Raw genomic sequence first — 26,218 nt, 5'->3', positions numbered from 1 at the left:
TCTTCAGTCCACCTGTCTCAACAGCCCATGGCGGGTTGTAGTACCTGTCAGAATATTCTGATGAGTCTATTTCCAAGCTCTTGGTCTTCAGGCATGTGGGAAGGAGGTTGATCTAAAGAGAAATCGCTGCTTATTGGCTCTTTTTTCAGAGCCAGAGACCACGCTAAGCATTCTGTGGGAGGTGCCTTGTCTAGTCACTCTGGCAGCGCTGGACCCTGCTGTCTTCCAGAGGTTGCAAAGAGAAGAAAATCGAGGCTCTGCCATCTTCTCAGGGACGTGCAGTAGAAAATTTTCTTGTTCTCAGGCCTGTGCCACATCCAGCAGGAAGGGCACTCTCTTACCATTTCTGTACAGCTTCCTGACATTTCAGGAACTGTTGGGAAGCATGTTTAGAAGCTAAAGCTCAGGAGGGGAAATCCCTTTGACCAGGCTTGCTCTACCTTACACTCTCCAAAGCTGGCAAAGACCAAGAAAGAACACTGCATCATGCCTGTCACCAAAATGAAGAACTAGGGAGGAAGAGCTGAGACACAGAAACACATTCATAAATACTGTTTGCTGGACACCTAGCATATGCCACGCTTGGTGCTAAGCCCCTTCTCAGTTGGAATTCTACAAACCAGATCTTGGAACAAAGACGTGACAGCAGGGAGTTTGTGTGGGATGTGATCCTCAGAAGTACACAAGCAGAAGAGAGAGAAAGAAAAGAAAGCCCACAATGGTACCAGAATATGCAGTCACCCCTGGGGGAAACTGGGGACCCTTTGAAGCTCTGTGCTCACACTGAGAATTATCCCACAGAGCGTGGAGAAGTTGGAAGTTTACTCACCAACTCCCAATTCTATTGAATGACCTGGCACTTGTAAATGCCCCATGCAGGGGCTTAGCACCCTCCTATGATCAGAAGAAAGCTTGGGCAGAGCTAATTACGGATGTTCCAGGGAAAGGGACACAGCATTCCTGAACATCCTGAAAAACCTGCAAATAACAGGGGGGCAAGGGATCTTAAAAGAGCTTGAGCAAATCCATGACAGTCCCTCCCATGATTGTTTCATCAGCTACATGGGGTAGTGACCATAACTATGTCTATTTTATGGTTGAGTTAACTGAGACAAATACAAGGTCATCGAGCTGGGAAGGCAGCATGGGAACTAGGCCGCCAAGTCCAGAATCGTGAGCTGAGACAGCATCTTGCTTGGCCCCCTCTCTGGGGCTCTTTTCGTCACACCACAGCCACATGGAGGCTGGGGCATTCTGGTCTACCTCATTCATTTTATTGCTCAATTGTGGGTACACAGAGTGAAATGCCTGGATGATAGAGAAAGGGTAACAACAAGGCCATCGTTTCATGTGGTTACTTTTTCTCTAATGTGGGACTGAAGAGCTTAAGATAGCTTGAATATAACTCCATTTTGAAATAAAGATCTTGACTGGGAACTGAATTCAGGCACCAGGAAATATCACAGACTGTACACCTGGCAGAAAACAAAGTTAACTCTCCTAGCAAAAGCCTCCAGGAAATATAACAAAATAAATGCTTCATAGAAAATAGAGACAAACTCCCTGGCAATAATCAATGGGAATCGGTTGAGAATCGGGTGGGAAAATTCTCCCCAATGTTTCAGATATGGTTTAGAAAAATAGCCATTGTGATTCTGTGCCTTAGCCATTGTGATTATGTGTCTCAGAAAAGGTCACCCCGCCCTGCTAAACTTCACCCAATTCTGTAACGCCAAGGCTTGTGCCTCCCTGCTTGCTGCCATGGAAACCCCAGGCTCACAGACTTTCCCTTTAAAAATCCTGTTCACTCAGAGCTTGGGGTCCCACTTCTCTACTGCTGTGCCAGTGAGACTTGGGTCCCGAGTTCGATCGCTCTCGTAATAAAGCTCTCTTGCAATTGCATCGAGTTGTCTCCTGGTGGTCTCTGAGGGTCCCGTGAACCTGGCATAACAGGACAAGAGCACCTAAAATCTACTGTTCTAGCCAAAAATCTCAAATACAATCAAGCATTATTGACCACTGACCTCCTGTTACACATCACCTGCAGACTTGCTTATCCTGCATACCTACAACTTTGGTGAGCTCTACCCCTCAATTCCCGCACCCCCCCCCCCCGGAGGACAATGTTTTATTCTCTAACTGTGCATTTGACCCTCTTTAACTCTAATTCCTGTGTATTTCCCACATACCTCTCAGACTACCGATTAACCTTAGGTTAGATCTGGGGAATCCCTGAAATGGAGATAAGCAGATAGGGGTTGACCAAAAGAGGCCAGCTCTACCTAGCTTTATAAAGGTTGCCTGAGGAGACTGGAGAGAAAGCTTCCTCCGGGTCTCAAATACAACCCTTGAGTGTCATATTTTAAACACCAGAGAGTGGTAATTCTAACTCCCCTCCTTTGGGGTAGAGGAGATCACCCTTCCCCCAAGGACACCAGCTCTCTCAAGGGCACATTTAGCCATACAGCCTTCACATAAGGAAAAAGTGCCATCCACATCACAAAAATGGTGTCATGCATCTTTGCTTCTCATTATGTTTGCTATATCCAAGGAGTCTGGGAAGTTGGCAGGAAAAGAATCACATCCCCCTTTTCAGGTAAGGCGAACTGAGGCCCAACCTCTCTCAAGACTACAGAGCTAGTGAGCAAAGAACCGACTTGAGCACAATACGTCTTTGGGTTCAGGTCCAGTGTTGCGGCCACAACAATCACTAAGCCGGCACATCAGACAGACACAACATAGCCAAACATGGAATTCAGCACCTCAGAGCCAGGTTGGGACCTCTGTTTCTCTGTTAGTAGAACTGATGAAGAAGTCAAGCTTAACCTTCACGCCTCATAAGACTCTCAGTGATGGCCAACAAACATCCCTGTATTTAGCACCTCTTTCCTCATTTCTGTTTTCCCTCCCTAGAGCCTCCCCCCCCCCATAGGCTTTAATTTCCTTGCTTGGTGTATTACAATAGACAAACCCTTATAGATGCTGTCCTTAGAGCTATGTTCATATCAGCCTTGCTAAGCCCAACCACCTTAGAGAGCTACAGCAGAAGGGAAGCTGAAAGGATTAAAGAATACGTGGACTCAGCCACTGTTACCAGAGGGGTCCTTGTGGAATGTCAAAGGCCAGAACCCTGGCTGGAAGCCAGTGAGGACAGTGACCTCGGTGTTCTTCTTGTAGGAGCTGAATTCTGAGGACAAGCTGCGTGAACTTAGAAGTAGAATCACCCTCCACCCCTCCCCCAGAGCTCCCAGAAGGGATCCCAGCCCTTTTGAGACCTTAATTTCAGCTTTGAGAAATTCTCTGTGGAGATTCGACAGAACCCTGCTGTCTGCAGGCATCAGATGCAGAGAGCTATGAGGTGCTGCGTGTGTGCGTGCCTGTGTCATTTTAAGCTGCTACATGTGTGGGATTTTGTTATGACAGCAATAAACTGATGCAGGCAATAGTTACAAACGCTGGCACGCACTAGCCAGAAAGGGAATGTTTGGGTGGACAGGGTACTCCTCAGAGGCTCAACCAAGATTTTTCCGGTGTGTTTTGGAATTATGCTTCTCGTCAGTTTTTGCTGTGTTCTTGCTACATAGCAAGCATGCACAAGTATAAGAACGAACAACAGTAAGCAATGTCTTCTTGTCCACTCCACTGCAGCCTCTCCCAGGGCCGGATGATCTGGGCTCCATCAGGTTTGGCACCTAGGTTGAGTTAGATTCAGATCCACTTTAAATGTCTCTCATCTCCCTTAGCCCAGCAGTTGCTAAGGTGTGTCCTTCCAGTGAGGGCTGGGAAGCCAGGAAGGCAAGCAAGCACTCCTCAAGTCTCAGCTCCAGTCGTACCAGGACGCATCCCACCAACCGAGGCAGATTACCTGACCATACTTAGGGTAGAGGAGAAGGAATGCCTGCCCCCCACACAAGCAAGTAAGCAGGAGGGATGGGTCTGTTATCGGTCACATCCCTTTCGTGGACTGCGCATGCATTGTCAGGACGCTGGGGGAAGTGGTAGGAGTCACGGAGTAGCAATATGGCAATCTGTTCCTCCAGAAATCCTTGTCATAACCACAGAATCATCGGGAGGCCCAATCACAGCAGGAAGCAACAGCGGTTTGAATCCCTTTTCCGGGACATCCATGCTCTGCGACATCCATCAAATCGCCTTGCCTCTCTGAGCTTCAGAAGTTCTCTCATCTGTCAAATGCGGATAAGGGGCCCTTACCCCTTGAGACTCTTGTAGGTGCACAGTGATTTCATGAAGGTGGGCTTTTCGACATTGTATCTGAAACACGGGCCTGGTTCATGAGTGTATGTATTCCTTGCCTCTCCTAACCGGGCCTTCCTAATACAATAATGGGGAAACGGAGCGGGGGGGCACCTTGAAACTGTGTGGAGATGGATTCCACCAGGCAACCTGTGAAGTGTGGCTGTGTGGAGGGGGGTGGGGTGGGGGTGGGGGTGGGTGGGTACATTACACTACACGCAAAGCCCGCCCCCGCAGGCTCTCAACAATGATTACAAGTGATTTTGAAGCATTCGCTGAAACATGTTATAAGCCTTGATTACAAAGAAAAAGTGATTTTCCTAAAGTGGCTCCTCCATCTGCTGGAGGTAGCCAGACCCCATTGACATGGAAGATAAGCAGCGCTGCAGAGAGGCTCCTAGAATCTGCAGGCTCCAAATCCGCAGCGCCAAGCCTGATGTTTTCCCCAGCAAGCCTGATTGACACATAGGGCCTAGGAAAAAAACCCAAGAAAAACCCATCTAGCTATTCCTCCTTGCCCAGGCCTGGCTCTTGTTACCACAGCCCATGGAGCAGCCTTGGAAATGGGCAATAAATGACGTTGCCTTTTTATTTACGAGTACTTTCCACTCTGAACATAATACCCCCATTCTTTCCCCAGTTCGTATATAAACATCTTGAATAGGATTATTTTAAAAGGACCTTGGGACACAGTGCTTCTGCTGGAGTGTTCACCAGCGTGCGCTGCCACTTGCTCGTCTACTTTTCAAGAGACTAAGTCATTCAGAGCAAACAAAAGAACACGCTCAGGGGGCTGTCGGGCTCCAGAAGGCCACAGCATGGCGGCCACATGGTATACCTCCCAAGGGTTATGCCACATTGCAATTAGCGATTTGGGGCCACCTATAGCCGCTTGGCTCTGTGATAGTCGTTCACGTTTGAAAGAAGGCACTTACTCCAAGTCATCTACTGAAGCTCAGTCAATCTTCCCTCTGACTGAGCTGTTTGTGTAATTCCTCAGGTGAGAAAACTTCCACCCTGGAGCACTAAACTACCTGGATCTCCTTTCCCAAAGAACGAGAGGGCTGCACAAGATCCAGGTCCTCCTATGCCAAGCCCAGAGGTCACCCTGCTGCTCATTCCTCCTTCTCACTGTAATTTCCCAAGAGGCATGTGCCACTCAGAGAACAGACTCAACCCTTATACCTACGTGTCTGTGCCCTGTGTCTATTACTGCTTCGGAAATCCCTTTTCCTCTCTGGGCCTCTGTTTCTTTGTGTGTTCTCTTACTGTGAGTTTCCCGAGAAGCCTACCTTGAGTCAAGTGCAAATGGTCGGTTTGGTAAATGAAGATGCTGGTATGAAAGCAGAGAAGACAAATGGGATGTGAACTATCTGTTCCTGTAGGATAAATATCCCAAAAACTTGGCAACTTAAAAATAACACACACATTTTTATCTCACAAGTTCTGTGGAATAGAATTCTGGGCAGAGTAGAGCTGGGTCCCCATGGCTTACAAGGTGGCGGTCAAACTGTCATCCTGGCTGCAGTGTCACAAAAGGCTCAGCTGGGGGAAGATATACTTCCAAGCTCACCTAAGTGGTCATCACTGGATTTGGTGTCTCAGTGGCTATTAGCCAGGGGCGCCCTCACATCCATGTCCCTGTATGGGGCAGCTGACAGCACTTCTCACAGAATGAATGGCTAAGGGAGCAAAGGAGAGCATGCTCAAGATGAGAGCTCCAGTCTTCTTACAATGGAAACTTGCAAGCAAAATCCCATTATTCCAGGCATATTTTATTCATCAAAAATGATTCAGTAAGCCCCCATTTAAGGGAAGGATATCACACAGGAGTGTCAGACACTGTTGGGAAACATCTCGATGAAGGGTTAATGCTGATTCCCCAGCACTTTGCCTTCTTGGGGAGTAAGGCTTTGGAGCAGGCCCCCAGGAAAAGAGACACAAGTGCCTGATTGGAGTAACAAGATCATGTCTCAGCTCTTTCCTTCACAGAGAACTGTAAACTGGCCCAAACTCTCAGCTGGCATCCCTCCCTATGCTGCTGTCCTCTCCAGAGATTTGAACCTCACTTCCTTTTTTGGTGATAGAATACCAATGAAGGGTGCATTATCAAGCTACCTGCCATGTAGCTATAAGACTTCGGAAACAGGTATAGGACACGCCTTAGATCAATACACGGATAGGGAGAGTGAGTTGAGATAAGTCACATATCAATTCTCATCATGCACTGCTTCTGTGAACAAGATTTTCAGCAAGTCAAACTAAACTCATTGCCTCTTCTCCTTCCGACATCAGGCCTGGGGTAGAGAGAATTGCCCAGCTGCTGCCCATAGGTGCTATACTGTCCTAAAACATGCCATTCTTGTGACCAGTTCTTTCCTTAAACTCTCCCAAGCCACACATGTCTCATGGAAGATGACAACTCCTTGGCTCTTTAGCACTCTTCCAGAGTCCCTGTGTTCATAAGCAAAGCTTCTTCAAAGATATATTTCTTGCTGCTTCTGCCCTTTCTCATCACATCAGAAGCTCCAGTTCTCTTGGCTTATCCTTCCTCCATCCTTCTACAAAGGGAACTAACTCCAGTTTCTACACTGCCTTCATTACACTTCTCACATTCTGAATTGGGAAATCCTATTTAGTGTGTGTGGGTTGATAATTTTAATTCATAGTTTTCAGAAAAGGCAAAGGTATACTATGATGTCTTCATTGCTTCAGACAATGCCCGGGTAACAGGGCCATCCTAATTACCCGCTCAGATAAACTAAACATACTCTTATGCCTGAACAAACTGTGCAAATAACAAAGAAAGGTTAACTTATAGCTACTAACGTGGGTCAAAGTTCAAACGTCGAGTAGTTACTTGGCAACCAATACTGTGGAGAGGGTACATGACAAGGCAAATAGATTTTACCTTTGGTGTGTTTTAGGCTTCAACTAATTATCTCCCACTGCATGGGAATAATCTCATTATAACAGAGTCACCATGGTCCCAAACAGAAGTTATATTTAAAAATATTAAATAGCAAATTTGGCATGGACAGGAGCAATCAGAACAGACTCCAGGAGGCTCACTGCATGGCAAACACTGGCTGAATATCAACCTTGGGTCTAGATCTCATGTGTCCTGTTGTCTCCTAAAGACTCCTACGAACTCTCCCGCTGCTGGCCAATCTCTCCTCTCCACAGGAAAGCAATCTGTTAGCATCCTTGTGAAATACTTTGTGAACTCTGGGGAATTGTTTTTTGTTTTGGGTTTTTTTTTTTTTTTTTTTTTTGCCACAGAGAGGTAGCCTTCTGTTCCCTTTATGGTTATCAGCAAGTCTGTGTTATTTAACACAACATGATTTATTCTGTAGCTTTAATGTCAAAGGGTTAAGGTTAATAATTCATTGGCAAATCCATCTGAAATCACTATCCTTGTGTTTGCTGCAGTTCTAAAGTGACTGTGGAGCCTTTCCTTTCTCCTCCTGCACCACTGTGCCATCACCCCCACCAGCCCACAGCTCTGTAGCGTATTTCTTATGAATCTGACTTTTGATCTCTAGGCCCAGGGCCAAAGGCATGGGCTGACTCCCAGGGGCTGACCGGGCCTTTGCAGAGCTGAAAATGAGAGCACCACTTCCCAGTCTCAGAGCAAAAAGTAAAAGCGCTTTTCTTTTGTTCTCATAATCTATTTTGAAAGGCCAGTGTGATTTGTATTCTATTTCACAACACTTTATATGGTAGTGAGTGTGGGCCAGGCTTTGTCTCTGGTGCATTTCAAATCTAAACTCACTTAATCTTCATAGCACTGGATGAGGCAGTCCCTATTACTGTCCCCACTTTGAGGTAGGGAAATAAAACACAGACTGCTTGAGTAACTGTCTCAAAGTCACACAGACAGTACTGAAGAGCACAAGAGGGATGAGGGGTTAGCTCAGTACATTAAGTGCTGCCACACAAGCACACGGACCCAAGTTCAGCCCCCAGAACCCATGTGAAAAAGTCATGCCTACTATGTGCTTGGAATCCCAGCTCTGGAGAGGCAGAAACAGGCAGGTTCCCCAGAACTTGCTAGCCAGCGAAGTCTAATTGGCAAGCCAGGGCCAGTTGACCCCCTGTCAAAGAAAACATACAAGGTAAGCATGTTTGAGGAAGAACAATACCTGAATTGCACTTCAACTTCCACATATACATGTACGTGTGCACGCGTGCACACACACACACACAATGAAATGGGTAGAAGTTCAACCCGACTCAGTTCAAGAACTGCATGATACACGTAAGAAGGTTTTTAATTATTTATTATTCAAGGAATTTTGTATGGTTGCCCACAAGTGAATTAATACCTAACTTATAGAAATAGGAAACACCAAATTGAACAAGTACCCACAATGCACCATGCCTTCTTGCAGTTTCCACTGTGCCACTGTGTAGTCTTCCAATAGTTTTAAGAGCCAGAGCTCATAGTCTCTAGCTTACAACTGGATGAACAAAGATAAGAAGCGTAGAAGAACAGAAATTCTACCACCGCAGATGGACGTCACCCAAGAACTATTCGTCCAGTTAATCCATGCATTGCTTACTTTTCTGCTGCTGGGGTAAAGCCCCACAACCACAACAACTTTCAAAAGGAAGGGTTTGTTTGGGTTTGCAGATCCAGGGGGATAAGAGTTCATTACAGAGGGGAAGTATGGTGGCAGGTAGGCATGGAGCCTGAACAGCAAGCTGGGCACTCACATCTCAAACCACAAGCAGGAAGCAGAGAGAGTAAACCGCAAATGGTTTCATGCTTTGAAACCTCAAAGTCCTCCCCCAGTGTCATGCTTCCTCCAGCAAAGCCATGCCTCCTAATTTGCCCAAACAGAACTACTAATTGGGTACTAATATTTAAATGTTCAAGACAATGGGGAACGTCTTATTCAAACCTCCACAATTAATTTTGTCTGAAGAGTCACAAGCTAATTTCAGTGGTGCCAATATTTGAACCTTGATCTCTCTGACCATCCCCCTGCAAACTGACAAGAATATCCCCAAGTAAGATCAGTTAGGAGAGTATGGACCATGACTCATTTTATAAAAATATAATTAACAGAAATATAAATGTATTAAACTTTAAACGTAAACCTTGGCTAAAATGGTAGCATAGATATTGACTTGTAATTACTGAGATTAATAAAAAGATTCCTTTTCAAGCATTGTGTATTTCAACCCTGTTTTCTCTTGTTTGGTTTTAAAGAGCGTGTATAACTTTCTATCATTGTAGCTTGGGGAAATTTAATCCAGGGCAATTAATTTTGGTATATGGTAAAAATTATGCTTTTAAAAATATGATAAAACACATATTTCTCCAAATGATTAGCTAACTGTCCCTCTGTCATTAATTGAATAACCCAGCATTTCCTCAACCATAGTCTTCAAATGTGTATGTGTGCAAGTATATGAGTTATATGCGGGTATGCATGCGTGTGATCACATGTGTGAAAGCCAGAGGACGATTTCAAGGTGGGTTTCTCAAGTGCCGCCCATCTTGCTTATTTAAGACAGGGTCTCTCACTGGCCTGGAGCTTGCCCAAGAGGACTAGGCTGACGGGCCAACAAATTCCTAGATACCACCAGACTTTGCTTCCCCAGCATGTCCGGCTTCCACGGAAATGGATTCTGAAGGATCAGACTCAAATCCTCATGCCTATAAATCAAGCACTCCACTTGAGTAGGCCATCTTCCTTTCCCTCTTCCTGACCTTGTCTTTAAAGCAAATTATTTTTCAACTCTTAATTTGGAATAACCTTTCACTTCCAGACAACCAACAGAGAAAGGGAAAGAGAGAGAGAGAGAACACCCATATACCTTTCATTCCCTTTAATTGCATAATTATTAAAATACAAAACGGATATTGATACAATGCTTATCTAATCTATGAACTTTATTTGATTTTTTTTTACCAACTTTCCCAGTGATAGCCTTTCTCCGGTTCAGTGGCCGATCCAAGACCCTGCACTGCATTGGCTTGTCATGTCTTTTCAATGACCACGTGTGACATTACTCAGGCCTTCCTGCCTGTCCTGACCATGACACTGGAGAGGATACTGTCCAACTATTTGCTAGAACATGCTTCAGCTTGGTTCTTTCTTGGTGTTCTTGCTGGACTGGGGCTTTGCATTTGGGGCAAGGAAATTGTAGAAGTGAAATCCTATCTTTCTGGTGCTATGGGCGTGTGTGTACGTGTGGTGTGTAAACACCTCGTCCGTGTGCCATCCTTGACCACTGAGTAAGGGTGTTGGCTGCCAAGTTTCATCACTGTACTCTTACCTTTCTTCTATTAGTAATCAGCAGACATCTTGTCATGAAATTTCAGGGTACCACGCGACCCAACTCACTACCCATTGTTAACCTTGGTCTATTTGTAGACAACAATAAAATTCACTAGTGTGGTGGTGTTTGCGTGATGCCAGGTTCTGTTTCCACTTTTTTTCCACACTCACTGGCTGGCATTCCCTTCCCTCCCAATAAACATAATTATTTATTTATAACAGTACAGGTTTGTGAATATTTATTTTATTCCAGGGATTAAAGTCCAATTCATATGGTAAATTCTAATATGCCATTTTTCCCTCTTTCTAAATTTACTCTTCTATTTCATTGATATTTTTGTATACTCCTGTCCTGGTAATAACACTGTCTTAATCATTACAGCTTCATAATACATATCAGAGTCTGGACATTGAAGTTTTCTTCTCTTGTTATTATTCTTGCAGAAAGTCCTTGGTGGGTTTTTCTCATTTATCTTTCCAGATGAGTTTTTGAATAATTTTTGTCAATTTACACGATAAATTCCTAAGGGCATTTGGTTGAAATTGCATTCAATTTATGAACTAACTTAGGGAAAATTGTTTTCTTTAAAATATTAAACCTCTCCATCTAAAAACATGATCTGCCTCTCCATTTATTTGGGAGCATCCATGTGCCTCTGTGAAGGCTTGAAGTTTATTTTGTGTAGGCACTGTACCCTCTGGTTGGAAAATTCCCAGAATCTTTGCTTCACCATTGTTTTGATGATCAGACATCTTACCAATACTGTCTTGCTAGCTTGACAGTTTCAATTAATTTATTTATTTGGTAATTATTTGCTGAGTGCCTACCATGAGCTGAACACTGCTGTTTTAAAAGATGCAGAGTTTTTCCTGTTAGCCCCCATGGGGCTTCATTTTGAGTAGGAAAGGAAAATGGAGATGGGACAAGTAAGAGAGAATGAATCTGTGGATACCTTGGCCCAGAACACAGTGGATTCCCAGCTCTCCACCCTGACACTGTGGGAAGATTGATTGAGAAAACACCTTGAGCATTCTTAGGTCCAAACGGAACACTCGAGATCCCTCTGTGAGAGTTGTCATCCCTTTATGGCAAACAAAGAGTCAAAAGAACAACTATTTGCAAACAGGGATAATTCTAATAAGACAAACCACATGTTTTGCTCAGTATCACAGTGGAATAAGAGAGTATTAAAGGAACCATAGGCAAGTATTTTGATTACGTCATCTGGACGGTGATACGTGAGTGATATTTGATCCCAGAGAGGAAAAAAGAAAAAGAAAAAAAGAAAAGAAAGGAAAAATGGAACAACAACAACAAAAAAAAAAACCCATGTAGGCGAAAGCATTCCGACAGAAAGAACAGCCTATGCAAAGGTTTCTTGGCACAAATGTTTGGTGGCTCCAGATATCTTGTAGGTATCTTGCAGGTGAGAAAAGATGGTGGTTTGGAACAGAGGTAGGAGGAGCTGTGGGTAGTCAAAAACAACCAGAGTTGGGGGTCTGTTTTTTTTGTTTTGTTTTTTTAAGTACCGAGTCAGGACAGCTAACAGATTGAAAGTGAGGGAAGGCAGGAGTGATGGAATGAACTAGATTGTGGCAGGATATTTGATCAATACTGTGAACCCCGAGATTGTGTTAATTACTGGAAAAGCACATTTTTTAGTTGTGGTGTGGCTCAGCCTTAGCACACACCTTCTATCTAAGAGCTTTCTGCCTGAATACTGTAAATAGGATTAGATAAAGTCAACCATGGGTCAAGAGGCAGAGCAAGCAACCAATTGACAGGAAGTGACCTAGGATTATTAAGAAAAAAACGTAGAAAGGCATAGGAAGTGAGGAGGATGGATAGAGAGACACACAGGAAGTAGAAGGAAGGGGCATTGAGTTTGAAGACGTTTGTTTGAGGGGGATTCCTTCAGGGACATCAGCTGAGGAGGAAGGTCAGCTGGGTGACTTCACTGCCTTCCCTGAGCTAGCAGGCTTTTTTCACCCCAGCATCCTGCTCCTGAGTCTTTACTGGTAAAATCGAATGTTAAGATTTTGTTGAAAACAACACTGGATCACAAAGGTGAGCACCCTCGTGGACCCAGACCCAGACAACATGTTTTCACTTAACTCTTAGATGATCTGCACATAAGGCTTTAGCTCATACAACAGGCTGCTACCGAGCATCAGAAAAAGACAGGGACTGTCTCTGAGCAGCTGGCAGATTTTCAGAGCTCCCTCTGAGAGTGCAACCATCTCAGCTCCAGTTAGCCAGGAGTTAACAGGTGCATAGTGTTCATTGATGTTAAACTCTATTATTCTTGTCAACTGAAACTCCACTGAACACATTATATTTTATGGATGACTCAAGTACCCTTCAGGCTCGGAAAGGAGCCTGAAGGTCAGGATTATAATCTCTAATTAGCTCTGCTCTGGAGCTGGTGGGAGGAGGAGCTGGTTACCCAGAATCTCAGGTATGTAAGTTTTGGATAAGGAATTGCTGCCTCAATGGATGAAAAACAGATCCTGCTCATTTGCAGAAGTGCCTGTTAATTGTGAATAATTACCAGAGGGTGTACTTTAGCCATCACTGACACATATAAATAATCATTTGTACCTTGACTCCAGGCTATTAATACACTTCCAGGGCTGTTCTGATAATGCCAAGAGAAGTGTGGGTCTCGAATCTTCCATGCGGATTTCTGTTTGGCCTGACATCAGAGGATGTTGGGAGAGAAAAAGAAAAAGAGAAGAAGAAAAAAAAACATCTGCTAGGATCTAAGTGAGCGTGAATTAGTTAAGATTTGAGCAACTCACATCCATAATGAAAACTGCTTAAGGATAAAGTATTTTTGGAAGCCCCCTTCACAAAGGATTATGAAAGACTCAAACTCCGATGTCACAGATTCAAAGCGGAGCCCCCTGCTGTCTTCAAAGAATTCTGTTTCATCAGTAAGAAGAGAAATATACTGGTGTTTACTGACTATCCTGGACCAGCCTGGGTAGGCTTTCTGGCAAAGGCCCTCCTCGAAGGGGTGAGGGGAAGCAAGTGATACAGAGCCCTATCCATCCTTGGATCTTTCTCCTCATCCCCAACCCCATGGCCACAACCAGAACCTCTCCATCATCTGCTGACTCTGCCTGAATGGCCCCCATCTGTAGGTAGGGGCTTTTCCCCTAATGCTGCTGAACAGCTATGCATTATGTTGCTGTTCAAAATGTGGCTGTGAATAAAGTCCTGACCGCACATTTCTGTCACTGCGAGCTCATCTGAGAATAACGAGTTAAGATGATGTCCCATATGGGACCAGAGTTTGATATGACTGATGACCTCATGAGACACTGGTACACATGAGGAAGACCTCCATGGGACAACAGAGGCAGGGACTGTATTACCACAGCTACAACTCAAGGAATGCCAAGAACTGCAGGCCACCTCCAAAGAAAGACCCTCCTTTATCTACTTTTCTTTCTGTTGCTGTGATAAACGCCATGAGCAAATCAACTTATGGAAGGAGTTTATTTCATCTATGTCTTACAGTCCATCATGAAAGGATTCAGGGCAGGAACTGGAGCAGAGGCAATGGAAGAGCGCTTTCTTCTCTTGGCTTGCTCAGCCTGCTTTCTTACACCTCCCAGGACTACTTGTCCACAGTTGGCTTGGCCTTCCAACATCAGTCATTAACCAAGAGTCCCCCCTCCATAGAGTTGCCTTGAGAACATTCTGATGGGGGTATTTTCTCAATTAAAATTCTCTCTTCCCATGTGACTCTAGTTTGTGTCAAGCTGACAAAAAACCACCAGCACAGCCCCCTTCGAGATGGAACGAACCTGTAAACATGTAAACAGATCCATTGTTCTTGCTTTGAGAATTGTGATGCAGCTTTTTAAAATATCAGCGGGGGGGCATGCCTACATGTACATATGTGTATGCATGCATGTATGTGTGTGTGCTTGCATGTATGTATGTGTGTAGTGTATGTGTGTGGGCTTACATGCTTGTGTGTGTGTGTGTGTGCGTGCCTCCTGGTGGTCCCCATAGTACCCACCAGGCTAAGCTGGCCCCAAATTTTCAGTCTTGTCTCTGCCTCCCATCTCACCTGAGGATGGATGGGAGTGTGTAATCATCCAGCTGTGTGTGGGTTCTAGGGATTGAACTCAGTTCCTCATACCTTGCCACTATGCCAAAATAATGTTTTAATCCATCCTGGACTTGGCATTCATGCAGAAGAGCTTAGAAATTAACGTGTCAGTGTAACACGGGTATGCTCATCCTTTTATGTTCAGCCATCACTTCAAATAATGGTTTACATAAGGATCTGGAGAAGATCTGGGGATGACTCTAACATGAAGAGGGGTGGGTGGACAAGGAGCTGGGTCTTTCTCTCCCTGCTCTAACCCCCTGAAGCTCAGGGCAAGGGCTAAACATGCCTGACAACCTTCTGGTTTCATAAGGCATAGCTTAGCACAAGGAATTTGCAGGATGACTAAAGTAAGACCTTTCTTCCCTGGAGTTCAAATTCATCTCTTCACCCCCAGCTGGGAAATAGGATCCATAACTTTGCCTGTTGGAGCCCGTCACATATCTAATGAGGCCACTGTTGGTGGAAATGATATTCTCTTTGCAAAGCACCTATGTCATGGCCCTGTATTCCCCTAGATTCCTATGTTTGAAGCCCTAACCCTCCAGGACTTCACTATTTAAATGTGAGATCCTTAAAGAGGTAATTAAGTGAAATGAGGTATTAGGGTAGGTGCTAACCCAGGTGAGTGTCCTCAGAAGAAAAAAAAAACAAAAACAAAAAGATTGAGACACCTAAGAGTGAGCCACTTGAAAATATAGGCAGAAGGTGCTCATCTGCAAGGCAAAAGAAAAAACACCTCCAGAGTTGGGAAATAGTAACATCCTGTTACTTAACCTCCCCCCACACACACACACACAATGCCCAACCTGTGGCCTTTTGCTACAGCAGACCTCCCAAATACCTCCTGTTTCCATTCCCGCTATCATCAAGAAAGGAGAAGGCAACAAGTGCTGGAGAGGATGAGAGCAAAGAGAACCCCTTTTCTCTGTGGGTGGAAGTGGAAACTGGTGTAGCCACCATGGAAGTCCGTGTGTATGTTTGTGAAAACAGACCTACCACGTTGCCCAGCCCAAGTGTATCCCCAAAGCACTCTACCTCCTTCCACTGAGGTACCTGCACGTATGTCCTTATTCGTGGCTGCGCTGTGCACAATAACCAAAAAAGAGGGCCAGCCTACACACGCATCAACAGATGAGTAAGAAAAGTATGACACGCATACAATAGAATGTTATGTAGTAGTGAAGAAAAATGAAAACGTTAATTTTGCAGAAAGGCTTGTGGATCTGGAAATTACTGTATGAGTGAGGTAACACAGATACCAAATATAAATGCCGCATGTTCTCTTTCCTATGAGCATCCTATATTTGAGAGAGAGAGTGTGTGATAATACTAGAAAAGGGAACCACAAGAGGGAGAAAAGAGATTTTAAGGAAGAGATGAGAAAGGATATGAGAAAAGATGCAACATGAAAATGAAAAACAAGCTGCTGGGATTAGGAAGAGAACACTACAAGCCAGAAGGATGAGGAGGGAGGAGAAGAATCACCAAAAATAAGGTATTAAATGAAGCCCACAAGTTTGCACACTAATTTAAAAAACAAATTAAATAATAATAAGCAATACACAAGTTAATAATAAATAATAAATTCCTTTCCGTTTTTACATCTCGGGCTCATCTATCACATCTGATTAATTCAGACCCTGTATCTTCATTTTTACTTCTCTGAAACGTGGGTATGTCTGCCAGCCAGGCCAGGCAGGCACAACGGCCTGATATCTTTGCTGTGTACCCTCAAGCTTGCTGAGGCTTCGTACTGCAGGAAGGCAACCCAAACCCTACAACCAGCAAATGACAGACTGGTGGAGGAGAGAAACTGTCCTAGTTGTCTGCAAAGCTTCCACTGCTAACACCTGGTAAATTGGAAAAATCTCAGCATTGAATTTTGCAGAATGGGAAACTGGCAGGTGTGTGTGTGTGTGTGTGTGTGTGTGTGTGTGTGTGTGTGTGTGTGTATGTGTGTGTGTATGTTGTGTGTAGAATAAGAATGCTTGCAAGGACCATGGCACTGTGATTTTTTTTCCCTTGGTGGCATAATGACAAGCCTGTGGAGAAAAGCACAGACATTAATGGCCAAGTCCAAAAACCAGTCAGAGAACTTGAATTCTGAACCAGGAAGAAGTTTAAAAATCTTTCCAGCATCCTGAGGTCACTGGTTTGATTCCGGCTCAAAGGAAAGAACTGATGTTAAAAAAAAAAAAAAAAAAGTCTTTCCAGCAATTTAGCTTATATGTTCCCTGGAATGTATGCAAATGTGTAACACATGATAGAATCTACAGGCCCATGAGTTTAAAAGGCTCTTCAAATAAGCATAAAATAAAAATCCTAAGTGATTAAAAAGATACAGAGTATAGCATCCACAGCAGCATTTTTTCCCCTTCCTAGTGATGCATCAACTGAAAAATGCTCCTTGCTCAGTGGCAGCCACTTCGCTCTGGATGAAGCATGGAATGGTTTCATTACAATACAATTGTAGGCAGGAAGCAAGAGTATCCCCTATTTCACAGGTGAGAAACTGAGGCTGTTTGGGGCGTGGTGGCTCGTACAGTCACACAGGCTCAGCCTTGTACCTTGGGACCCTCACAGCCTGGCTGTGGCTCCATTCCTGTCAAGCTCACCTCTGCTGCCCCCCACCCTCACCTGAATTCTGATTCTGGATCTAGGCTCCAGTGGGAAGTTCCTGCCAAAGAGTTAAATTAGTTGGTTTTTCATGCATATATAATGAACTCAAAGCAATAAATAAGGCTTTATGGGTGGCAGATTTATCCATTTTTATGGTACAAGAGTAAAACTCACTGGGTGTGTACGTCAGACAGGCGCTGCCCCTCACACCTGTAGGTGTAAATTAGAGTAGCCCGGGATGGTGGCATGGAGGACCCGCCTGGGGGCCTAGTTTATAAGACCGTCAATAACTACAGCCTGGGGAAGCTCACAAGATACACAGGCAGAATCTGCTAGGAGCATAGGCAGAGGGACAATTTACCGGGCACAGCACAGCTACTGCTGAGCACACGAAGATGCTGCCTCAGAGGATGAGTGTGGTCCTCGGGACACAGCCGTTCGGTGTCTGCACAGGCATGAAGGCTGGCCCTGAAGGAGGCACTGAGCCTAAAGAAGAGCTCCGGGGCCTTCCAGAACAGTGTTTCGTGCCTGAGTCATCTGGAAAGCTGGGCAAAACGCAGACTGCGGCTGGAGAGTGGCTCGGGCAGTAAAGAGATTATCAGGTAAGCATGAGGATACGAGTTCCATCCCTGGTGTGGGAGACAGATGCTTATCACCTCCATGCCGAGGAGGAAGAGACAGGATCCGGGGGTTCACTGGCTGGCCAGCCAAGCCAGCTAAGCATGGTTATAGGTCCCCATGGGAGAGTGTTTCTCAAAATTAGGCAAGGCTCCTGAGGAAGAAAGATGCCAAAGTTTTACCTCTATCTTACACATGCATACACACGCGTGTACACACGCGCACACACGCAACCCTCAGACATTCTGACTCACTAGATCCAGGCTATGGCTGCAAAGTTTGCATTTATCCCAGGAAATGCCCAAACCATCCATCTGTGGATATTTTTTTTTTTTTGAACACTGGTGCCTAGATTATTTTTTAGCAAAGGCACAAATATCTCTCCTATTACCCAGTGTCCTGAAATAACCCAAAACTCTAATAGGGATATAAATGATGTGCTGGTCCATCATTTAGTAAGAGCTGGCCTTAGCATCTTGTCACTAAAGGCAAGTACACTAGAGTTCAGCATCCCTGGGACGCTGGAGGCAAGCAGCTTTCATCTCCCTGAGCCCCCTTTTTTTTTGCCCTCTGATGAATGGGATCATAATAGTGGTCACGGGATGAGGCCACTGTAGCATGGCAATGACTAAACAAGGCTGTACATTCGTATGTGTATGTGTCTGCACTCATTTAAAGCCAAGGCTCAAGCCCAGAGCATCAAACACACGAGACAAGCGCTCTACCACCGAGCCAAACTCCCAACCTTTATGTGAATTGTTTCAGGCAAAGAGTTTTCCCTACTCAGTAACTGTGAAATTTCACAGTACATTTATGGGGGTTGATTATACTGTCATTTCATAGACTGTATACATCTTTTCCATAATAAAAGGTTTCCTTGAAGACACTACATACATTCAACTCAGAGAGTGATGGCATCGGTTGCTTGGCCCCTGCCCCCTGCCATCCAGTACCTACCACGATGGCAGTGTGGAAACAGCATCTTCACACAGCAACGTGTGTGTGAGAGGGTGTGGGGATGGGAATGGGCCAGCTGAAGTAAAGGCTGTTTTTAATTGTGTTTTATTCTATGCAAAAAAAAAAAAAAAAAAAAAAGCAAGAGAGGTAGGTGGGAGTTGAAAATGGCCATATTCTGTCTTGCATGATCCCTTCTGTCTCCTTATTTCTTGATCTCTGTGACTCTTTGTCCTGCCACCTCCCTCCCCCTTCTCTTTTCACCACCCCCCTTTCCTTTTCTTCTCCCCACACACCTCACTTACCACATATGTGTCTGTGGAAGGGAACAAGCAATTTCAGAAAAGCGGTTTCAGCTTCTACCTCAAGTGCTAGAACATTCCTCAGAGCAGTCTCAAGCTTCCTATCTATTTTGGTGGATCGGGCTCCTGAGGTGGTAGGGAGGAGTCCAATCTGAGTCAGACACCCCATGAGTGTGGATCCCGGCTCAGCCTCTCACCATCTGTATGGCTCTGGGTCGGTAGCCCCCGAGTGCCTAGCTCCTCATCTGCAGAAAACATAAGGACCTGCCTGCTGAGCAGTAGGCATCGCCCAGCCTAAACCTTCCTTGCCTACACTGACTGCCTGGCTGGGAAGACAGATGAGACATTTGTTGACACATCTGCAGAGAAGGGGTGACTTACAGGACCTTCAGACTCTGCAGGAGAGTCCCCACAGTGACACCGGGAAGACCACCAAGTAACACAACCACTGGAAGGAACATCTGCATGCTCTAGGTGTGCAGCGCTCCCTGGGACTGCAACCTCCCCACCCCACCTCGACTCCACTCCACAACTCCCACTGCCCTCCATATTCCTCAGTTCTACCCCCTCACCCCCATCTGCCGCCTTGAGGCAGGATTCAGAGAGCAATGAATCAGAGACTCAGCAATCCCTGCTGAGTCTCCAAGGGTGGGGAGGGATCACCTCATGGAAATGAAAGGACTCTGTAGGTAGACAAAGCATGACAGGACAAAGGCATGCCCAGAGCAGCAGTCAACAGGCAGAGTTTGGGCCTTCATAATGGTCTCTGCTTGGTGGATACATTGGCTGGTTTGAACACTTTTCTCAGAGAAGTACCATGATTAATCTCATTTCTCAGGTGGGGATGAGAGATGCAGAGACCTGCCTGTGGTAACCAGGTCAGATGTCAGAAAGTAGGGGGAATACAAATTCAGGCAATCTTGCTCTGGCGCCTGCACATCAAACTCCTCATGACCATACCAATGATTGTAACATTGGAATAACACTTTAGAGATTATTGCAAAATCTTTCTGGTTGTTTTTGCTCTGATAAGAGCATCTGTACCCATTCTGTAGATGACACAACACCACTGAAGGTTTTGTGACACGTCAGGATCACACAGGGAAGAAGTGGAGAAGCCAAAGCTTGAACCCCATCTCCTGGCCTTGGATGAAGGATACTGGGCCAAGAGTCAGCAAGAGAGCTTTTTCCCTCAGTGCCACCCCATGCTCTGCCCTGGCAGGGAGGCCTCTATATTTAGATTCTCACAAGGAGCTACTTTGAGATTGTCCTCAGGCTAGGGATTCAGCCTCACACACAGTTTCACTGCAGATCCAGAAAGCCAGGAATAAACGGGTGGGAAAAGGTTCTTGATTCCAAACAGAAACCGAGCTGATCAAACACAGCCACACACAAGCAGAGGCTGCCAGAGGGAAGCCAGATTTATCTCAAACCCTGTGTACTCAGGAGCCTTTCCCGGAACTCAGGTCCCACTGGCAGGAAATTATCGTTTCAAGCATTTGTTTGTTTTCACTGTGTACTTTGCCAGGCTTCATGTCTCTGTCCAATCCCACAGACTGTTCAGTTGGAAATAACCTCAAGACCATTCAGGCGGTGTCAGAGGCTGAGATGTATCAGGAAGACTGGTAAGCATCCCCAGGCAAAGGGACAGGATTCGCTTCTCAGCTACACTCACCTCTGGTATCTGAGAATACTCCTAGCACTTCGGGAAGCTCTTCAGAAAGACTCACCCTTCTCTGAGCAGCTCAGCCCAAAGAAAGACTACATTTCCTAGCTACTCTTGCTGCTGAGGGAGGTCATGTGACCAGTTGTTGCCAATAAAATTTGAGCAGAATTGTGGTCACCTTGCTTGGTCAAGGCAGTGAAGAAGTAGATGAATTTTTTTCCACATTCTCTTTCTTCTGGATGTAGACCAGAGAGAACTAGTAGAGCCACGAACTGGGAGGAACCTGGTATTTATATGGAGAAAACAACTGCACTGAGTTATTAAAATCATGGGCGTTATTTGTTATAGCAGCATGCATAACTCAAACCAATACGGCTCTCTTACTTTCCCTTCATCTTTCTCTAAAGGCAGGAGTTGGGATTCTCCTTCCTGCCACACTTACACATCTGGTTTCGGTTTCCTCTAATAGAAGAACTGATTCTGCTCAAGACAGGAGAGTCCATCTGAGTCTGCCTCCCCAGGCTTGGTCAGCATCAAAAGAGACTGTAACTCAACTGTTACACTGGTGTCCCATCATCACCCTGAGGTATGGGGTCATTCCCTAGGACATTACTTACATGTCTATTGCCGTGATAAAGCACCATGACTAAGGCAACATACAAAAGAAAGCATTTAGTCGAGCTTACGGTTCTAGAAGCTTAGAGCCCACGATGGCAGAAGGAAGGGATGGTGGCAAGGACAGCTGAGAGCTCACATCTCGCATGGCAAGCAGGAGGCAGAGGCATAGCATGTAGATTTTAAACCCTCAAATCTTTCCCTACTAGCATGCCCCCTTCCAACACCTCCTAATCTTTTCCAGACACCTCCGCCAACTGGGGACCAAGTATTCAAATATCTGAGCTTATGGGACCATTCTCATTCAAACCACCATACTCTGAAACCTATGATTGTATTTTGTCCCTGGAATAGGTCCTGGTATATCAGCACTGTGTGGGTCTAAGGGCATACTGTCTGTTCTTACTGATGGCTTGAGACCAGTCCCTTGAGGGAAGGAAGTTCTAAGACAGAAGACCATGCTGTGACGTCAGAAGGCCCTCAAACCACACTTGAAGAATGAAGGTTGTTCAGAATGAAGGTGTTTATCCCAGGGTCCTTGCCCACTTCCTAGTCTTCTCTACCTGCTCCTTCTCACCCTCCTTCTCCCATCAGCAGGGCACATCTTAGTGCCCTATGACTCCACTATGTATCCTGTATATAAGTATATCCTGCATCCGGAATGCCTTTCTGGCTTAAAATAGGAGTTCAGAATCCATCAGAAGTTCACTGCTGGTTTTGCCTGAGCAGTATTCCTTTCTTTTCCTGAAACATACGAATACCCTTTGGGGAGAACCTTATCCATGGAGTTTAATTAGGGCCCATCCCACCATTGTCTGTACAAGACAGGTGGTCGCAAACATATGGGACTAGATCTAGCAAACTTAAAATGTGGTCATTCCTTTTTTCTCACATAAGCTGAATGGAAAGCTTGGGTTTAAACTTTCAGAAGTCATGTTGTCCACTCATGTTGTCTACTCTGAGAGTAGAACGGAGCAGGAATGAGGCAAGGGATGAAGTCCTGAGTCACTGATTGAATTACTTCATGGAGAAAATGTCTGTGCCCCAACCAGATCCCAGCTACTAGGCCAGCAAACCCACTCATAAGTGTCTCCTGGAATTGTTGACTTCAAAGGCTTTCTTGAGACTTGTCTTGGCCAGAGGAACACTTGGGTTCAATAATTCCCAAAAGGTTGCATACCCGTTTGAGAGGCAGTTCACAGCCAATGTCTGACTAATACGGGGTATTTGCTTCATGGTGGATTACTCCAGGGCAGCCTAGAAGCAGGCTAAAACCAAACTCCTTCATCAGCTTTTTTCCTGCTACTTTAGACCCACAGAACCATGCCAGAGCTCCCTTTGAGAGCACTTCTTCAATATAAGTCTTGCATAAAAGTCTCTATGGCAAGTTCTGCTTAGATTGTCCAGTCTGAGTGAGCCCTTGACCAACACATGCCTGCAAAAAGAAACATTCTAGCCCTAAGAGTACCTACATTTTTCACTTTCTTTGAAGTTCCCTGTCATTGAGTTTCTAGCTGTTATATTTGACCTTGAATGCCTTGTGTTTATCAAAAAATAAAAAATTTTTAAAAAGCTTCATACAGCGTTTCTTTTTTAAACCTCATCTTCTTCCTCATCATCACAGAGTGCGGTGAGCCTGCAGGCTGCCTGCTCCCTGGAGAGCCATGTGTCTGGCCCATGCAGACAGGCACATTCTCACACCCAGCACCACCTTGCTGCAAACAGAAACTGTCACACCTCCCCACACTTTATTCAGAGTGTGATTCTAAAAAAGGTTGCCAGGTCGGACCAGATTTCAGCTGCAATAAAAAGGGCCAGCTGCTTAGTCTCTCTTCAGTCGGTGCTGAAGACAAATAATACTTGTATTTGTAATAAAATGTTTAGGGGAAAATCAGCTTCAAGCCCTCAACTCAGAGAGTCGCGTGCCTTTCAAGGATTCTTGCATCTGACTGTTATAATGCAGAGATTACTGGCTATTAGGATCTGTCCTGAAATCCTCCAAGTTGCTGGCACTGTATGGTATTAGAAAATTATGGTGTTTTGCTGTGTAGCCAGAAAAAAAGAAAGAAAGATTAAACAGAGAGCAGGCTTTAATAAATAAAGCTGAAGGTTGCTGAGCGGAGCAACAGAGATGATGCTTTGTTCCTGTGGCCAGTGCCTTGAGCTGCCCAGAATGAGTTATTCCCACCCCACGCTGGAGACACGCTCAGCCCCATAGTTTTAGTCCTCATCTGGCTATGATGGGTCGTTATAAGTGAGGGGATTGTTTTGCTTTGGGTGTGCATGTGCACATGTGTGTGTGTGTGTGTGTGTGTGTGTGTGTGTGTGTGTGTGTGTGTGCATGGAGAAACATGTACAAGCCCAAAGTCAATGCTGGAGTCTTCCTCGGTTGCTTTCCTCCTTTACTTATTGAAGCAGCGTCTCTCTATGAACCCAGAGCTTACAGAGTCTGGCTAATCTAGCTAGCCAACTTATGAAGTGAAATCACCTGCCTCTGCCTCCGGAGTGCTAGGATTATCAGTGGGCCACCATATTGCCCAATTTTTATCTGGGATCTAGGGTCTCAAATCTGAGCTTTACAGCTTAGCCATCTTGCCAGTACCTGAATGTTTCTAACATGTGCTGTGGGTTTCAGCCGACATGGGGTACTGGATGTTGGATGTCCCAGTATGATACTCCTGGGAGATGCTATGGGCCTTTGCAAGATGAAACTTCGGTCACTGGAAGCATGCATGTCCTTAAAGGGTCTCTAGAGCTCTGGGTTCTTCTTGCTTGTTTTTCAGTCTTTTGTATATGCTCATGAATATGGTGTTTGTGCATGCACACACACACATAAACATAATGTATCTAAAGATGTGTGCATGGTCCTGTGTGAGAGCACAAATGTATGCACCATGTATGGAGGTCAAAGGCCAACCTCAGGGGTTGCTGTCTCACCCTCCAGCTTATTTGAGTCAGGGTCTCTTGTTCCTCGGGGCTGCACACGAGTTTCCAGGGATCCTCCTGCTCCTATCTCTCATCTCAAAGTAGGAGGAACACTGCTACTGCAGAGCACACTATAACCCCAGCTGGTAGTGGGTTCTGGGCACACTTTAGAGCACCAGGTATGTGACCCGGAAGTCAGACCCAAACTGCCTCGAGACCTCAGAGCAGGTGCAAAGTCCCTGCTGTATCCGCACTCTCCAACCCCTCCCCATCCCCCTGGAGTAAAATGGAGGGCTCTAACACCTCCCTGGAAGTCTGTTTTGAGAGATAAGCCCCACCACGGATGTGGGAGGTCTAGCATATAAAAGCTGCTTGTCATGTCTGTTTCTGAAACTAAGTCATTCTGACAGACCCACTGTGCAGCTGAAAACGCTGGGACCCAGAGAGGGGCAGGGACTTGCCGAGGCCACACAACAAGCCTAGCTAGAGGTCTCTAAGCTCCAAGCTTCATTCCCCTCATCATATGCCTTTTCTTCCTGAATCTTGGACAGTGTGGATTGTCCCCAAAGGATGTACTACAGGAAAAGAATATCAGCCCTTCCCTGGGAAGATGGCTCATGCACAGCCTCTGATTCTGAGCCAGTGGGGAAAGGGAAGGAGAGGAGGAGCTGGCTCCCTTCTGCAAGAGTCTCCCCAACTTCTTTCTTCTGGATTAGTGAACCCACCTGCCTCCTTCCAGTGTGACATCACCTGCTCCTTCAACCTGAGTCTATTGCAGCTACCTGGAGGGAGAAGAGGAGATGGGACACTCACTGGAGACAGGCTGCCACCTCTCAGGGACCGAGGACCATCAATGAAAACAAGTCAGGCCACTGTCCTGACAGGGCCTTCCACAAGTCACAGAGCCTGTGAGCACAGAACCTTTAACGGCAGCTTGTCCGTCAATTTGGAGAGAGGCCTGGCCCCCAACCCTTATCCCGTCAAGTGCTGGCCTTTCTGCTCTGTCTCTGTCTCATCCCAGCAACAATTCTGGGCTCAAACCTCATCTCGATCCTGATTAAACTTCCTCTCCCCTCCATCTGCAATCATGTGCAGGGCTGTGAGTTTTGAAGCCCATATAAATATGTGCTTTAGAATTAAACTGCTTCAGCAATTCCCGACAATGATTTCTCCAAAATTAAGCCCAGACAATTTGTTGAGCCAGAGCACAACATCTGAAACATGCATGATGGGATGGGGAGGAATGTTCTGAGTCCAACGGCTTCACAAACAAGGTTCCTCTGAAGGCAAACGGCAGGCTCCGTGGGCACATGCTGCCCCCTGGCAGTACTGAGGGTTACTGTCATCCTAGAATGCCACACACCATCCAAGGGAAACAAAGTGTCCACCACTCCTAAGCTCAGCTTCCGCCACAGAGACTATCCTGAAATTCCAACTGTAGGAAGAAACCTCTGAAAAGGACAAAAGGATGGGGGAAACTTGAACCTGTGTAGCCAGTGTAGCTCTCCTGTGCACTGTGAGATAAAAGAGGAATGAAGCACACATGCATGCTGGGTATGGAGGAGTCTCCCTAGCTCCATGCTGGGGGGACCTGAAAGGCCACCCACTGCTCGGCTCCATTATCTCCTGTCCAGAGCAGACAGGTACACAGAAACAGAAAGGACATGAATGGTTGTCAGAGGCCTGGGAGAAACAGGGTTGGGTAGATGGAGGGTTCATGGCTCATGGGGTTTCCATATGCAAAGATGAATAAACCTTAGAACTAGACAGCAATGAGAAAACACACAGATGATAGATAGATAGATAGATAGATAGATAGATAGATAGATAGATAGATAGATA

The sequence above is a fragment of the Psammomys obesus genome, unplaced genomic scaffold (assembly GCF_907164565.1).
Source record: "Psammomys obesus unplaced genomic scaffold, mPsaObe1.curated_primary_1811, whole genome shotgun sequence".
NCBI lineage: Eukaryota > Metazoa > Chordata > Mammalia > Rodentia > Muridae > Psammomys > Psammomys obesus.
Note: the sequence above shows the minus strand (reverse complement) of the source record.